The sequence below is a fragment of the Staurois parvus genome, unplaced genomic scaffold (assembly GCF_062004578.1).
Source record: "Staurois parvus isolate SC_StPar_1 unplaced genomic scaffold, SC_StPar_1.0 ptg001263l, whole genome shotgun sequence".
Classification (NCBI taxonomy): Eukaryota; Metazoa; Chordata; class Amphibia; order Anura; family Ranidae; genus Staurois; species Staurois parvus.
The window spans coordinates 4,595,001-4,612,768 of NW_028319059.1; the positions used below are offsets into that span (position 1 = coordinate 4,595,001).

Here is a 17,768-nt window from a genome sequence, read left to right on the forward strand (position 1 = left end):
ACGCACCCACTCTGTATATGGGCAGCACAGTGGGTAAATGGTTAGCACTTCTGCCTGGCAGTACTAGGGTCGTTGGTTCGAATCCCCACCATGGCACCACCTGCCTGGAGTTTGCATGTTCTCCCTGTGCCTGCGTGGGTACTCCGGTTTCCTCCCACACTCCAAAGACATGCTGGTAGGTGAATTGGTTTCTGTCTAAATTGTCCCTAGTATGTGTATGTATGAATGTGAGTTAGGGACCTTAGATTGTACACCCCTTGAGGGTTAGGGACTGATGTGAATGTACAATATATATGTAAAATTGACGGCGCTATATAAGTACCTGAAATAAATAAATAGGTATATAGTGCATTGTGGTGGAAATTTTGAAAACCCCAATTCTGTGAAGATCAGATCTTGATCGGCATTTTATAAAACTTTGCTACTCCTTTATCTTTTATGCTCAATAGATCCCCCTTACAGATGTTTATGTCATGGTGGGCCAATTGATGGGTCTCCAGGTGTTGGGTTGACCTTCATGTCTGTCAGGTCCTCTTACATCCATGGCCAGCTTACCCCCTTCCTGAACTTCTGTCATTCCAGACAATAATTATTTCCTGGAATTAGGTGCTGCCAGTTCCCTGTTTCCAATAAACAAGATAGTCGTGTCCTCTCTGGTTTTATCATCTCTTTCCAGCGACTGTTCTCTGCTTCTCCCTCTGAATCAATTCTTTGTCTTCGTTTTCCAGACTAGAAATGTCATCCCTGTTAAACAGAACTTTCCATATTACAGACCCGCAGAGTGTCCCTCAATGTGACCGGAGTTGTAGACTGTCCACCCGGGTGGCCGAGTTTGCAGGGTGTCCCCCACAATGACTGGGGTTCTTAGAATGACACCAGAGTGTCCCTGTGGTGACCTGGACCTTGCAGGATATCATTCCTTGGTGTGACTGGACTTTAACAAGCGTCCCCCATTTGACCAGACTTTCTGGAAGTCTCCCCAATGCGACTTGACCAACCTTGTAAGGTCTCACCCTGTATGACCCAACTTGCTGGGTGTCTCCTGATGTGTCCAGCCTCTCTGGGTGTCCCCCAATGTGACTAGACATCTTAGGGTGTCCACCAGTATGACCTGACCAGCCTTGTAGGGTCTTACCCAGTATGACCCAACTTACTGGTGTCCCCTAATGTGTCTGGACTCAATGCAAGTTCCCCATTTGAACTGACTCCCAGGGTATCTCCTGCCATGAATGTACCCACAGGGTGCCCCTCCTTTCTAACCAGACACAAAGGGTATCCCCCATGTCACTGGGCTGAAAGTGTGTCCCAGCTGTGACAAGATTCACTTGGTGTCCCTTGGTGGGGGCAGCCTTGCAGGGTGCCCCCTCGGTGGGGGCAGCCTTGCAGGGTGCCCGCTCGGTGGAGGGCAGCCTTGCAGGGTGCCCGCTCGGTGGAGGGCAGCCTTGCAGGGTGCCCGCTCGGTGGAGGGCAGCCTTGCAGGGTGCCCGCTCGGTGGAGGGCAGCCTTGCAGGGTGCCCGCTCGGTGGAGGGCAGCCTTGCAGGGTGCCCCCTCGGTGGAGGGCAGCCTTGCAGGGTGCCCCCTCGGTGGAGGGCAGCCTTGCAGGGTGCCCCCTCGGTGGAGGGCAGCCTTGCAGGGTGCCCCCCCAGGTGTAACAAGATTCACTTGGTGTCCCCTCGGTGGGAGCAGCCTTGCAGGGTGTCCCCTCGGTGTTGGTGGATCCACAAGGTGTCTCCCTGGTGCCACATTCCTCTGCATGGCCAGTTTTGAAGAGATTCTCTGGTTTTAATAAGGATCATGTGTCTTCAGTGTCTGTGCATTTCTCTGAGCAGCTGGTCATTGGTCCTGTCAACATCCGTCATACTACATAGAGGATTTATTCTGACAGCCGCTCCCTGAAATAGTTTTGGAGTTTTATTATAGAGTTGGAACCCCTGCTCCGGCAATCGCCCTTTAAAGCTGAACTCCAGGCAACCAGCCAAATCCATAACTGTTTTACTTGCCAAAAAATGTGTAATTCTGTCCAGCCGGTCTCGTGATCCACACACTACTGCCATACGACACGGCCGGCAGATTGACGTTTCGGCTTTCTGCCATTGGGATAAAGAATCCTCCTAAGATGATTGCCTGGAGTTCTTTTTCTAACTCTGAAGTGAGACATGGCCGTGAACAATGGCTTTCTAACACGGAACCTTTCTGGTAATACCCATGTCACCGATGATGCATGTACACCTCTCTGTATTAATATGAGGATGGCACAATAAACTGCAGCAATCTTGTTATTGAATAGTAGTCTTTGAGCTCCATGCAGTGACTTTGGCCAGCTTGAGCGGCTCGGACAAGTCAGAGCCCACCTCATTTGAGGAAGCTATGTACAGTACCCTGCTGACCCTCCCACAAGCCATGATCTGCCTGCATTGCGTAGAGAAGCACAAGGACACAGTGAAGGTATCACTGGGTATGTAATGAAAATGGAAAGGATTTATTTTAAAATGTCACTAGCATGTGGAGGGGTGTAAGGAGGAACCAGGGAGGCCAAAATATAAGCAGCTTAAACTTCAGCTTTAAAGGGTCGGCCCACCCAATAGCAATATTTCTATCGTGAGTGGAAACCGAATGGCTGAGTCACCTACTGGCAGCCAGAGTTCCGGGGTCACTCCTTGGAATTGTGGGTGTTCCATTCCTGCTCTTACTTTCTCAGTCATATAAAATGTTTGCAACAAAAATCCAACAGGGAGGATGGGAGTTCCTATAATGGCCATGGGTGGTGTGCAGAACTTGGCACAGCAATCTCACCAATAATAAGTATACACCCATCAGCCGTAACTTTATGACCGGTAACATGAATAATATTGATTATCTTGTGACACTGGCGTCTGAATGTGGGTGGGAAATATTGGGCAGCAAGTAAACATGTTGACCCTGAAGTTGAAAATAGAAAAAATAGGGAGATGTAAGGATTTGACTATGACACGGGCCAAATTGTAATGGCTAGATGAGTGGGTCAGAGCAACTGGGCAGCACAGTGGCTAAATGGTTAGCACTTCCACCTGGCAGTACTAGGGTCGCTGGTTTGAATCCCAACCATGGCACCACCTGCCTGGAGTTTGCATGTTCTCCCTGTGCCTGTGTGGGTTTCCTCCGGGTACTCCAGTTTTCTCCCACACTCCAAAGACATGCTGGTAGGTTAATTGGATCCTGTCTAAATTGGCCCTAGTATGTGTATGTATGAATGTGAGTTAGGGACCTTAGTTTGTACGCCCCTTGATGGTTAGGGACTGATGTGAATGTACAATATATATGTAAAAACGCTGCGTAAATTGACGGCGCTTTATAAGTACCTGAAATAAATAAATGAACTCCAAAACTGCAGCTCTTGTGGGATGTTCCCAGTCTGCAGTGATCAGGACCAGCCAAAAGAGGTCCAAGGAAGGAAACCCGGTGATGGGGGTCATGGGAGGCCAAGGCTCATTGATGCACTTGGGTAGCAAAGGCTGACCACTAGAAGAGCTAATGTAGCTCAGATTGCTGAAAAAGTTCATATTGGTTCCAATAGAGAGGTGTCAAAACACACAGTTGGGTATGGGGCTGTGTAGCCGCAGACCGGTCAGGGTGCCCATGCTGACCCATGTCCACTGCCAAAAGCACCTACAATGGACGCGTAAGCATCAGAACTGGACCACAGAGCAATGGAAGAAGGTGGCCTGGTCTAATGAATTCAAGACTGGTATGAAGAACACAAGTTTGAGATGTTGACTTGGCCTGCAAATTTTCCAGATCAGTATGACGCTTTGGGCAATGTTCTCCTGGGAATCATTGGGTCCTGCCATTTGTGGCTGTTACTTGACACGTACCACCTACCTAAACATTGTTGCTAAACAAGTACACCCCTTCATGGAAACTATTTTAGGAATACTATAGTATTCCTTGACGGCAGTGGCCTCTTTCAGCAGGCTAATGCATTCTGCAATACTGCAAAGAGGGTTGAAGAATAGTTTTAGGAACACAATGAGTTTGAAGGTGTTGACTTGGCCTTCAAATTCTCTAGATCTCAATTGAGCATCTGGGGGATGTGCTGGAAAAACAAGTCTGATCCATGGAGGCCCCACCTCACCTCACAACTTACAGGATTTAAAAGATTTTATTTGGTTCCAGATATCAGAGTATACCTTCAGAGGTCTAATGGAGTCCATGCCGGGACAAGTTATGGCGGGTGGTCATAATGATGTGGGTGATCGGTGTTATACACTGAGGTGGGTTCCCTATCCAGCATCCACCAAACACGGAGTCAGCTTTGGGTGGATTGATCCGTTAACCTCCCTGGAGGTATTCCTGAGTGTGGCTCGGGGTAAAGTTTCAGCACCACAAGCGGTAACCCCGAGATACACTCGGGAATACCTTGCAGCAATGCTCCAGGATCCCTTCTTCACTTACCTTGTCCTGCGCTCCCGCGATGTCCCCCCTGCAGTGTCCCCGGCAATGTCCTCCGGCCGATGGCAGCATCTGTCTTCCGGGTTCCGTTCCCTGCGAGGTCGGGATGTACTGGGGATGGAACGGCGGGAAATTTGAACGTTGTAAAAGTGACATTCACTAAATACACTAAAATCACATAGTACAACATTCCTGTATCAAACCATTTCACATACATTTTGTCCCGAGTGCTTTGTCCTGCGCCCTGCCTGCATTTTGTCTGTTCTTTCTGCCTGGAAACTGAGAAACGTCCATGGCGTCCAAAAAGCGTCCCTTTAGGTCAAAAGCGGTTTTAGACCGGCTAGAGAACAGCGATAGTAAATCAGAACCACTTGCAGAATTGAGTGATAATGATTCGTGGGGGAAATTCCTCATCAGACACTGAAAACGATTCTGCGACTTTGCTCAGTGATGTGCGAACTTGGCGCTATATTTCAATTTCAGTGTTTTTGGTTTGATTATGTTATTGAATTTAAATTTATATTATTTTTTATGATTCTTATATTATAATTTATTTCATGTTTCAAATTTTATCCTACCCGGGATGTTTACTAGACTTTTGTTTGGACAGATTTCAGTGAGTTATTCCTAAAAATTACAGGCCTACAATAAAAAAAATTTCCATGCAAAAATTGTACCGCTTTGAGCACAGAAATCTGGACATAATCAGATTGCTAGGGAGGTTAGGTGTTGGAACTAAATCCTAGAGGCTTCATGCAGGAATGCTGGGGGGGCGTCTTGAGCTGGTCATCAGGCCACACCAAAATGTCGTTGCATGTGATTAGCGATCGCCATATTTACAGAAAGGCGTTTTCTTCCACTTTTAGAACATTGGGATAAGTTTCTGCCAGAGAATTTTACCAGCTCCCCAGAACTGAGCAATAGCCTATCGAGATCTCTGGTGTCTGTACACGCTGTTCCCCGATCCTCCTTTGATGGCGCTGTCAGCAGGAGGGATTTTGGCCGCGTTCTCCATTTGTGATGTCATTTTGGATGCCGCTGAATCCCAGCTGGAGAGCTCGGTTCATCTGTTGCTTTTGATTTGCACAGATACCTCGCCAGCTCTAATATCAGAGGGTGGGAACTGACTCTCCAAATAAACGTCAACTCTTTACATTATGATTTCTTGGAAGAAGAGCTGAGCGGTGCCGCCCGGTGCGGATCCTGTGTGTATGGTCAGTACTTCGGTATTTTACATTCAGTCACTGAGATCAGGTTTCAGCTTGATAAATTTGTTAAAGGTGAAGTTTTAGGCTGCTTATATTTTACTTTCCCTTTTTTCCTCCTCACCAATATGCTGATTACGTTTTAAAATCTTTTCCATTTTCATTGCACAATGTCCTGATGGGTCTCTGTGCTTCTCTATGCAATGTAAGCATATTGTGGCTAGCAGGAGGAGCTGGCAGGGTGCTGTGACGTTTTCAGAAAGCCATGTACAGCACCCTGCCAGCTCCTCCCACCAGCCTCAGTACTCCTCTCAAGAGACCTGAGTCTTGTCACCAATTGGCTGGTTCTTGGGAGGAGTTATGCAAATATCAAAATGCCTTGTTGAATGGATGCCAGTCTGGAGGAGTGGGTGTTCCTACGAGTCTGAATTTGCATGCTGTTCACCCTAGGTCTGTGATGGCGAACCTTTTTGAGCCCGAGTGCCCAAACTGCAACATAAAACCAACTTTTTTTATTCCAAAGTACCAACACTGGAATTAATCACTTGCCTACCGGGCACTTCTACCCCCTTCCTGCCCAGGACAATTTTCAGCTTTCAGTGCTGTTGCACTTAACAATGACAATTGTGCGGTCATGCAACACTGTAACCATATGCAATTTTTATCATTTTTTCACACAAATAGAGCTTTTTTTGGTGGTATTTAATCACCACTGGGTGTTTTTATTTTTTGCACTATAAATGAAAAAAGAGCAAAAAATTAAAAACATAAAAGGTTTTCTTTGCTTCTATTATAAAATTTTGCAAACAGGTAATATTTCTTCTTTGATGTGCCTTGGTGAGGCTGCACTGATAGGCAGCACTGATGGGCATTGATGAGGCGGCACAGATAGGTAGCATTGATGAGGCGGCACTGGTGAGCATTGATGAGGAGGCACTGATGATGCACTGATATGCAGGAAATGATGGGCACTGATAAGCGGCACTGACTGATAGCACTGACAGACGGCACTGACCGGCGGCACTGCTGAGCATCATTGATGGGTGGCACTGATGGGCAGCACTAATGAGGTGTCAGATAGGTGGCACTGATATGCGGCACTGATTGGTGGCACTGATAGGCAACACTGATAATGGGTACTGATAGACAGCACCGATAGGTGGTACTGACTGACATCACTGCTGGGCACTGACTGGTGGAACTGACTGGCGGCACTGGTTGACACAGGTGGGTTGGCACAGGTGGGTGGCACTACTGGGCAAAGGTGGGCGGCACAGGTGGGCGGAACTTGTGTGTGGCATTGCTGGGCACTGATTATCAGGGCACTGATGATCGGTGCCGTTCCCCGCTCTGACAACTGCCGGTTTTCGGCAGTACTTTCCTCACGATCTGACAGCGTGAGGAAAGTGCAGCCGAGAACCGGCATTTGCATTTCCCGGTGATCAGCGTGTCCTTGGACACGGCTGATCACGTGGTAAAAGGCCGCTGTGATTGGCCTTTTACCACATCACGTCCGTAGGACACAGCGATCACGGAGATCGCCCGGTGCGCGCCCCCAGGGGTGCGCAGGAGAGCGCGTTCTTCCTCTTCTTCCTGACGTGGCTCTGCGTGCCATAGGTTCGCCATCACTGGCCTAGGTGTTGCTGAGCCTCCATAATTGAAAGAGCTGAAATCCAATGAATGAAAGGGACAGGCCAGGGACAGTCAGGCTGGGGAGGAAAGGGCTAGATGATGCTGAACAACCTTCAGCCAGGAAATTAAGCGGGCTCTATCTTGCTGTTGCTTTTACTGCACACTGTGAGAAGCTGTTTAACGACAATGTTATTTTAAAAGGGAACTGTACTGGTTTTGTTTCAATTTGTAATTTTTCTTTGTTCATTTAGAAGTTAGGTCCTATAAGCCCCCACTGTGAACTGAACCCGCTCACTTTCAGGTCTCCTGCACACTGCAGCTTGAAAAAGCGCAGTACAGCATCTTTTTATTTTTTTTTTTTACTAATCTAAAATGCAGCCCATTGTTCAGGCACCTGTGTGTACAGACACGTTGTAAACGAGCGCTGCAGATTCTTGAGTGTAAAAAAAAAATCTATAGAATAATCTGCGTTCCTGGCCAGTATTCTGCTCCGGTGTGCGCAAATATTCTCATGTTGGCAGAACTACTCATGCATTCTGCATAGGGGTGTATTGCACGCGTGAATGCATGAACATGCGCAAAACAAACACCTGAATGTATGTCCTGAAATGCCGATGATCAAACATCAGTACTGTGCACAAGAGGCCTAACAAGCGCCTGTGTTAGGAACTGGGTGTGGTTAAAAAAAAAATTGGCAATATCAATAAAATATTGTTTTTAAAGTTGCTTTTGGGGGGAAGAGGACGGGAGAGAATGAAAGAGATTGATGAAAAGAAAGGGGGGGGGGGATAGAAGGAGACGGCAGAGGAATGGGGGGGGGGGGGTTGAATGAGATGGCAGAGAAAGGGGAGGTGAGAGGGTAGTTGGGGAGTGATGGAAGGGGGGATAAGAGGGGGGGGGAGTGATGGGAGGGGGTGAGAAGGTAGGGTGGGGGGGAGTGATGGGAGGGGGTGAGAAGGTAGGGTGGGGGGGAGTGATGGGGGGAGGGGGGAGGGCAGTAATGGGAGGGGGGTAGGGGGGAGGGCAGTAATGGGAGGGGGGTAGAGGGGAGGGCAGTAATGGGAGGGGGGTAGAGGGGAGGGCAGTGATGGGAGGGGGTGAGAGGGTAGGGGGAGGTGGAGAGGGATGGAGGCAGAGTGATGGAATGGAGGTGAGGCAGAGCAAGTGATGGGAGGAGGAGTCTGGGGCATGGAGGGGGGAGTGATGGAAGGTGAGAGAGGGATGGACGGAAGGGGGGTGTAGGGGGGAAAAGGAGAGGGATGGGGGGGTGATGGGAGGAGGGGTCTGGAGGATGGAGGGGTAGACATGGATGGAAGGGAGAGATGGTGGGGGAAATGATGGAAGGAGAGCAGAATGGAGTTGGGTGGGATACAAGGTGGGGGGGGGGGGTGATGGAAGGAGACAGAGGAATGGAGGGGAATGGGATAGAAGGGGGTGCAGGTGGAGGGAGAAGGATGGAGGGACAGGCCAAGAGAAGAGAGCTAGGTAGTGGTAAGGAGAGGGGTGGTTGGGATGGGGGGGTGGAGGAATGGTAGGGTAAGAAAGGAGGAGAGAGAAGATGGGTAGGGGTGGAGAGTAATTTATGGGTGGATAGGAGGGGGTGGAGAGGAAGGGTTGGTGGAGTCGGGCTGGGTTGAGGGGTAGGCAACAGAGGCAGCTGCTGTGGGAGCTTTATCAGAAGGGGGCACAAAAAGGGCCTGCAACCTATGTTGCTGAATGAGTTCACAGCTTATGGAGGGGGGCGCACTATGAACTGTTTGACCTTGGATGGTGGGAGGAAGGAAGAGGAGAGCAATCTGAGCAGCCTCTGGTAATTGGCTCCATCTCCGCAGTTGTTGCTGATGTAGGAAGCACCTACAGATCTGTATGTATGTGGTATTCGTAACCATTCTGCATGGCCCTAAAGACGAGAACCGATATTTCAAAAGCTTATCCTGACGGATGGATGGATGGATGGTGGGCAGTACTCGACCAGATGGGAACAAGGCTGGCCATACATGACACAATTTTCCTTCAGGTTTGACCTCAAATGGTTTTGGTAACCCTAAACGCTTTTTATTTGTATGCAGTCAGGCAGCCCCGTCCACTACATAGAGGAAGCCGACCCTCCTTTGTACTCGTTGAACGGAGCGTACTTCTAAAGCAATGGTTCTGATATTCACCAATCACTGCAGGTGAATCTTTCAGCCTCCTGCACTGTAAATGATGGAGATTGATCCATTACCAGGGAATAATGAAGATCACACTCTGTGTTATAAATCTGCTCATTTGTCTCAAAATGCTTTTTTCCTTTTTGTAAAAAAGATTGAAAAAAAAAATTTCAATCATGGCTTGAAATCTGTGCGATTGATCAGCATTTCCTGCCAATTATTCCCTCTCCCCCCTCTTAGACATGACATGTCCTCTGTTGAACCCATTGCCAAAGTTCGATCCCTTCTCTAGAAATCGGGCTCTGTGTGTCTGTCCATCCGGGCATTTCATGTGCCGTTCCTTCATCTGCAGTAAAAAAGTGCCATTCAGTCCCGGGGAGAAGGCGATGCCGGTCAAAGTGGTGTAGTTGGCAGGATGCCCGGTAATCCCTTCTCCTGGCGGAATCTAATCTGCCTTCTGCTGCCAGAGGGAATCTGTCACCCTGCAAGCCAGTAAGTCGCTGCGGTGTCGAACACTGGATCTAAGGTACAGCGTTGGCACCGCGCCACCCGTCCTCCCCAGTCCTCGCCCCCCCCCACCCGTCCTCCCCAGTCCTCGCCCCCCCCCACCCGCCCTCCCCAGTCCTCCCCAGTCCTCGCCCGTCCTCCCCAGTCCTCGCCCCCCCCCCCCCCCACCCGTCCTCCCCAATCCTCGCCCCCCCCCCCACCCGTCCTCCCCAATCCTCGCCCCCCCCCCACCCAGCCTCCCCAATCCTCACCCGTCTTCCCCGTCCTCACCCACCCCCCCACCTGTCCTTCCCGTCCTCACCCCCTCCTGTCCTCACCCCCCACCCGTCCTCACCATGCTCACCCGTCTTCCCCGTCCTCACCCCCCACCCATCCTTCCCGTCCTCACCCCCCCCACCCGTCCTTCCCTTCCTCACCTCCTCGTCCTCACCCCCCACCCGTCCTCCCCGTCCTCACCCCCCACCCGTCCTTCCCATGCTCTACCCCCATTCCTCACTTGTCTTCCCCATCCTCACCCTCACCCATGCTCCCCATCCTCACCCCCACCCGTCCTTCCAACCGTCCTCTCCATCCTCTCTTCCAGCTGTCCTCCCCATCCTCACTTCCAACCGTCTTCCCCATTTTCACCCCCCCACCCTTCGGGCACTATGGATTGTGATCCTTCTCCGCTCTGTGTGAGCTCACGTACATTCCTAGCGTGTTGCAAACCGTCTCCAACCTTATGGGTATCACTTTTCAGGGTCTATGGAGGGAAAACAGTCGCTCCAACATCTGGGCAGACGCAACAAAAAAAAACATTTTTCCTTTTAGAGAAGGAACAAAAAAGTTTTCCGTCTGCTGGCGCGTTCCTCCGTCTGTAGATGTCGTTATCTCCTCCTGCTGATCGGGAGGAGTTCAGGTACCAGCTTGTTGGGCACGATCAGGAATGAACATCTGGGCACGTAGGGATTAATGAACTCCGCCACCCGGATGTTCTTCATTAAATTCAGCTCTGCTCAACATTTTTGATGCACTGGAGTCGTGGCACACCTCTGCTTTGAAGGGAAGGCTTCGGGGGTTTCAGGATTTTGTAGCAAGTGTGATGGCTTGTGGTTTAGAAATTAAAGGGTAAAATACAACCTTGGGGTACAAATTAAAAGAATTTTAATTGGTTGATCCTGTGCCAGCAGCTGTAATTTTCAATCTTTATATCCATACAGCACATGCCTTCAGTGAAGTGCTTGGTAATCGGGAGGAAAAACAGGAGCCTTCAGTAAAATGCCTGCACAGCTTGATAAAAGTGGGCTCTGGTGTGAGATATGAGCAGGGACCCTTGGTTGTCTGTACCAACAACAGTACCACCTGTATTTAGGCCCCACCCCCTGTAATTTTCAATCTTCATGTCTATACAGCACATGCTTTCAGTAAAGTGCCTGGTGGCAGGGAGCAAAAGACAGGTGCCATCAGTGAAGTGCCTGCAACACCTTGATAAATGTGGGCTCTGGTGTGAGATCCAAGCAGGGGCCCTTGGTTTTCTGTGCTAACCCCTATGTAAGCCTCACCCCCTGTAATCTTCAGTCTTCATATCCATACAGCACATGCCTTCAGTGAAGTGCCTGATGACACAGAGCAAAGACAGATGGCTTCAGTTAAGTACCTGTACAGCTTGATATTATGGGGGCCATGGTGTTAGATACCAGCAGGGGCCCTTGGTCACAGTTCTGCTTGTGCTAAGCCCGACCCCCTGTCATCTTCAGTCTTCTTATCCATACAGCACATGCCTTCAATGCTGTGCCTGGTAACAGAGTAAAGACAGATGCCTTCTGTGAAGTGCCTGCACACCTTGATAAATGTGGATCCTGGTGTAAGATACAACCCGGGGCTCTTGGTCGCCTTTGCCAACCACAGTACAGCCTGTATTTAAGCCCCACCCCCTGTAATCTTCATGTCCATACAGCACATGCCTTTAGCGAAGTGCCTGGTGACACGGAGCAAAGACACAGAAGCATTCAGTGAAGTACCTGCTCAACTTGATAAATGTGGGCTCTTGTATAAGATGCAAGCAGGGGCCCTTATTCTTCTGTGCCAGTACTGCTGACATTTAAGCCCCACCCCCCATCTTTATATCTATACAGCACATGGCTTCAGTGATGTGCCTGGTGATGGGGAACAAAGACAGGCGCTTTCATGCCCTTGGTCTTCTGTGCCAACCACAGTACCGCCTGTATTTAACAAAACACAGAGCCTTCATTGCATAGAAAATCAGAGACCCAGTGATCACATCATTGGGTCTAAAGGAATGGAATAAAATGAAAACTGATTTTTTTATTATTTTTTATTATTTTTATTTATTTATTTTTTTTTTTTATTGGGTTGTTGTTGGAGGGTAGGAAAAATATTATTATACAGGATTTATAGATCAGTTTATCAGATTAAATTTTGACTTTATTCGCCAGCAGACCCGCCACCATGTTTTTGCTCAGCGACCATCTTCACAGGGATTAAAAAAAAAAAAAACGCGCTTTTCTGAAGCCAAGGGATCCTTTTCTGAATTCTGCGGACGATCTCCAGCAGCATTTGTTCGATCGCATCTCTTAAAATAACAAACAAAAAAATTGGTCAGTGTGCGCCCACCCGGCCTCTGCAGCATGTACGGGCACGGGAGCTGCATTGACCCTCCAAACCCAAACCCCCCCCCCCTTCCCCCGGTGGAAACATTTCTGGAAATATGAGACCCCTGGGAACAATCGGCTCATTTTTTAAGGGAAAAAAAAAACTTTTTTTTTTTTTTTTTATTGAAGACCCCTTTGTAGTAGGATGCTCAGACGTTGGCCAGACATGGGACAACCCCAGGGCAGCCTGCATAAGATCGCCTCCTTCTCCAGGCTGACATTGACCATCAAGGCATTTTAATATTTGCATAACGCCTCCTAATGCTTGATCAGGGCTGGAGGATGCCCAGCATCATCTAGCTCTTTTCTCCCCAGCTTGACTGTCCCTGGCTCACCCCTTTCTCCTTTTTGGATTTCAGTTTTTAATCAAGGAGACTAATGCAGGCCATAGACGGGTCGAAAACCGGCAGTTAAAAAAAAAAAATCTGGTCGTTCAATAGGCCGACGTTGCCACCAATGGTAAAAAAAAAATCGGCTGATTTTTGTCCGGTCTATGGCCGGCATTTAATTACTTCTGTCCCTTGCAGAGAGCTCTGCTATTATATTTGACATGAAAAAGTATTGTGGTTGCAACAATGTATCCATTTGTATCCATTTCAGATACAGATTTTTTTTTAAATTCAGATACAAATAGATAACATTGTTGCAACTGCAATACTTTTTATGTCAAATATAATAGCGGACTGGAATTCTCCTCCTCATCATTTTTTTTTTTTTTTTTTTTTTTTTTTTTTATCAGTAAAACGATCGGCCGATTTTGCCCATCATTGCCGAGAAGATCGGCAAAATCAGGCAATTTTTTTTTCCCAACTTTACCGATTAAAAAAAAATGTGCCAAAACCCCAAAAAACGGCCGACCAATTAACCCAATAACAGTGCAAAAATCAGCCAATTTTTGACCTGTTTATGGCCTGCATCAGCATCTCGTGTGCGTTACCTAGGGCGGTCTGCATGCAAATTCAACCTGTCTTGGAACGCCAACTCCTGCAGACTGACATCCATCAAGGCATTTTGATATTTGCATACAGTGGGGATCGAAAGTTTGGGCACCCCAGCTAAAAATTTGTATTAATGTGCATAAAGAAGCCAAGGAAAGATGGAAAAATCTCCAAAAGGCATCAAATTACAGATTAGACATTCTTATAATATGTCAACAAAAGTTAGATTTTATTTCCATCATTTACACTTTCAACATAACCGAAAAAAAAAAATGGCGTCTGCAAAAGTTTGGGCACCCTGCAGAATTTATAGCATGCACTGCCCCCTTTGCCAAGCTGAGACCTGCCAGTGTCATGGATTGTTCTCAATCATCGTCTGGGAAGACCAGGTGATGTCAATCTTAAAGGTTTTAAATGCCCAGACTCATCTGACCTTGCCCCAACAATCAGCACCATGGGTTCTTCTAAGCAGTTGTCTAGAAAACTGAAACTGAAAATAGTTGACGCTCACAAAGCTGGAGAAGGCTATAAGAAGATAGCAAAGCGTTTTCAGATGTCAATATCCTCTGTTCGGAATGTAATTAAGAAATGGCAGTCATCAGGAACAGTGGAAGTTAAAGCAAGATCTGGAAGACCAAGAAAAATATCAGACAGAACAGCTCGCAGGATTGTGAGAAAAACAATTCAAAACCCACGTTTGACTGCACGATCCCTCCAGAAAGATCTGGCAGACACTGGAGTTGTGGTACACTATTCCACTATAAAGAGATACTTGTACAAATATGGTCTTCATGGAAGAGTCATCAGAAGAAAACCTCTTCTACGTCCTCACCACAAAAATCATTGTTTGAACTTTGCAAATGAACATATAGACAAGCCTGATGAATTTTGGAAACAAGTTCTGTGGACCGATGAGGTTAAAATTGAACTTTTTGGCCGGAATGAGCAAAGGTACGTTTGGAGAAGAAGGGGCACAGAATTTAATGAAAAGAACCTCTGTCCAACTGTTAAGCATGGGGTTGGATCAATCATGCTTTGGGGTTGTGTTGCAGCCAGTGGCACAGGGAACATCTCACGAGTAGAAGGAAAAATGGATTCAATAAAATTTCCGCAAATTTTGGATGCCATCTGTGAAAAAGCTGAAGTTAAAGAGAGGATGGCTTCTACAAATGGAAGACTTTTGTAAGGAAGAATGGGCAAAGATACCTCAAACAAGAATTGAAAGACTCTTGGCTGGCTACAAAAAGCGTTTACAAGCTGTGATACTTGCCAAAAGGGGCAGTACAAGATATTAACTCTGCAGGGTGCCCAAACTTTTGCAGACGCCATTTTTTTGTTTTCTGTTATTTTGAAAGTGTAAATGATGGAAATAAAATCTAACTTTTGTTGACATATTATAAGAATGTCTAATCTGTAATTTGATGCCTTTTGGAGATTTTTCCATCTTTCCTTGGCTTCTTTATGCACATTAATACAAATTTTTAGCTGGGGTGCCCAAACTTTCGATCCCCACTGTAGCTCCTCCCAAGAGCCAGCCTGTGATGATTTCAGGAAGCTATGTACAGCAACCTTCAACCCACTCCTACCAGTCAGGATCTGCCCGCATTGCATAGAGAAGAGCAGAGGGCCAGTGATGTCACTGGGTCTAAAATCAGGTTTTGAATGTAAGCAGAAACGTGCTGATGAGGGCAGGGGAAAAGAGAAACCAGAGAACACAAAATATAAGCAGGTTAAACTTCAGCTTCAACTATTATTTGTCTATAGGGCTCTCCAGATCCTGTTGAACAGACCCCGCCCAGAGTTATATAATAGCTGTACAGCTCCAAATATTCGCTTCCTGCTCTGCGGAGAGTTTACTGGAGTTCAGTGAAGAGCCGCGCCATGGCCGTGGATCCAGTCCGTCCGCTCATCCTGGCTCTCTGGCTGTTTTTCTGCATGTCTGATACATTTCCCTTTTTTCCTAATTTTGTGTTTTCTGGTCCCTGCTGGGAGCTGACCCCCACCCGCCCCATGTGCCTGATGACATTATGGGACAGACAGTAGCGCATACAGGCTGTTTAACCCTTCTGTCCCAACCCTTAAAGGGAAACTTTTGTCTTGTTATAGCATTTTAAGTAGAACTCTAACTAAAACTTTTTTTTTTTGCTAGTTTTGGAGGGAAGAGTTAGAACCCCTGCCATTTTTTTTTTTTTTTTTTAAATTGCTATATGTAGTTGGATTTTGGTTCCTCTAGAGATGGAAACAATAAGCAGCCAATGCATTTCTGTGCAAAAACAGGTTTTGAAGTTTTTGTATTCCTAAGAGAATCAGAGTAATTTTATTGTATCCTTCTGTAGCCCTGATGAAGGGCATGTTTTGGCCCCAAAATGTGTTGGATGCTTTTTTTTTTTCTTTCTTTTTCCCGTCATCCCTTGCTGAATAGGTAAAATTTCTTTTGGACTCTCAAAAAAATGTGTTTTGTGCCCTTTCTTTTTCATTACATAAAGACTTCTCAAGTTCAGTGACTTCTTTATCTGGGGGGAACTCGGCTTTGTAGGGAGCCTCCTAACCTGGATTAGCATTTATCAGCATTTTTTTTTCAGTAGGTACGCCCTTTAAAAGTATGCAAAATCTCAAGGCACTCCAGTCTAAAATGTAAAAAACTGAAATATTACTTATTAATGGGAAACACGATGAAATGAACTTCACATCAGAGGTCCCCCCATTACTTAAGGTCCTCCATGACATGAGGCCCCCCCCCCCCCCCCATATCAAATCAGTCAAGGGCCTCTCATCTTGTTAGTTGTCTTATACATGGTAGCCTCTCATCCCATTAGATCGGGTCTCCTCATCCCACTAGGGTGTCTCTATTCTTTATCCCACTTGGGTCTCCTCATCCCACTTGGGTCTCCTCCTCCCACTTGGGTGTCATTATTCTTTATCCCAATAGGGTCTCCTCATCCCACTTGGGTCTCCTCATCCCACTAGGGTCTCCTCATCCCACTTGGGTGTCTCTATTCCTCATTCCACTAGGGTTTTCTATTCTTTATCCCAATAGGGTCTCCTCATCCCACTATGGTCTCTCCATCCCATCACCAAAGGGTCTCCCGCAGATCACAAGGTTTTGTGCTCACGGCACCCTAGGGTTGAGCAACATTGACCTAAACCATCTGGCTCAGATGTAGATGTAGATTCATATTCAGCGCCTTGCTACTACCTCGAATTGAGTTTTTTCTTGCTATCTGTGTCCCTACTGGGGAGAGTCACTCTTTATTTATCCAGTTGGAAGTGATAAGAAGCCCACACTTTTACAGTTGTGAGCAAAACAGGAACTGAATGAAAATCCTGAGTGGGGACACCTGTTAAGGTGGGCTTTCCTCTTTCCTTTCGGGAGATTTACATTCACTTCTTGTAGCTGCCAATGGGCACACAGACGGCAATTAAAGTGTATGTAAACCTTGACAATGAGCAGCTTTTACTGGGTACCTTTTTGGTTTGTAAAATATACAATTGAGAGTGTTTTGTTATATTTCATTTAGAAAAAGTAACTTGTTGACTTTGCAAACACTCTGATAACCTCTCCGTGCTATCTGTTACATTGTTCTCTGAGGACTACAGAACAACGCCCATTTGTTATGGACAGTAGATGGGTGGGGTTCCAAAGTCCTACCTTGTTTTTGTTATCCTGATACAAAAGAGTGAGTTGACCGTTGTCACCCTTGGATAGGAAATGTGTTACTGGTCAGATCACCAGGTTAAATAAAGGGGGTGAAAAAGCCTAAAAAAAAATAATGCAACTACATCATCTAAAGGCTGGTAAGCTGCAATATATTACATTCTTTCTTTGGGTTTAGATGCACTTTAAAGAAGCCTTTCCTCAACCTTTTTGCCCCAGAGGAACCTCTAAAACAGTTTTCAGGTCATATGGAAGTCTTACTACAGCCAATGTATTAGTAGTCGATGGGAAAAATGCCCCTTACGTTGTTGGTCAGTAGAATGCAACCGTTGTAGAGGTGGTCAGAATGCAGCCACACAACTAAAAAGATGGTTGAGGACCAATGCCACATGGCGATGCCAACAGCACAACACCAAACTTTGCAGGCATCATCAAACGGGACGTCAATCAAAAACGGCTCAAGGTACTTCTAACAACCTCTGGAGGAACCCCGGGGTTGAGAATGGCTGCTTTAAAGCCAGAGAGACCAAGTATTACCCTTCCACACTCTGTCCAGAGATAAAGAAAAGGTTTTGGCTTGGTGGGAATGAACAATTCTGGT

At 47.0% G+C, this 17,768-nt stretch overlaps 1 protein-coding gene and 1 long non-coding RNA gene across 4 annotated transcripts in view; one reads left to right on the plus strand and one right to left on the minus strand.

The window, feature by feature from the left end:
• The window catches only part of LOC149437729 (gamma-adducin-like), a 186,501-nt gene that overhangs the window by 87,989 nt on the left and 80,744 nt on the right, over positions 1-17,768 (plus strand). The window lies entirely within an intron of this gene.
• The window catches only part of LOC149437730 (uncharacterized), a 30,165-nt gene continuing 24,633 nt past the window's right edge, over positions 12,237-17,768 (minus strand). For both annotated transcript variants that reach the window (XR_016308019.1, XR_016308020.1), the window contains exon 3: positions 12,237-12,495. This is a non-coding gene — a long non-coding RNA (uncharacterized LOC149437730). The remainder of the gene's footprint in view (positions 12,496-17,768) is intronic.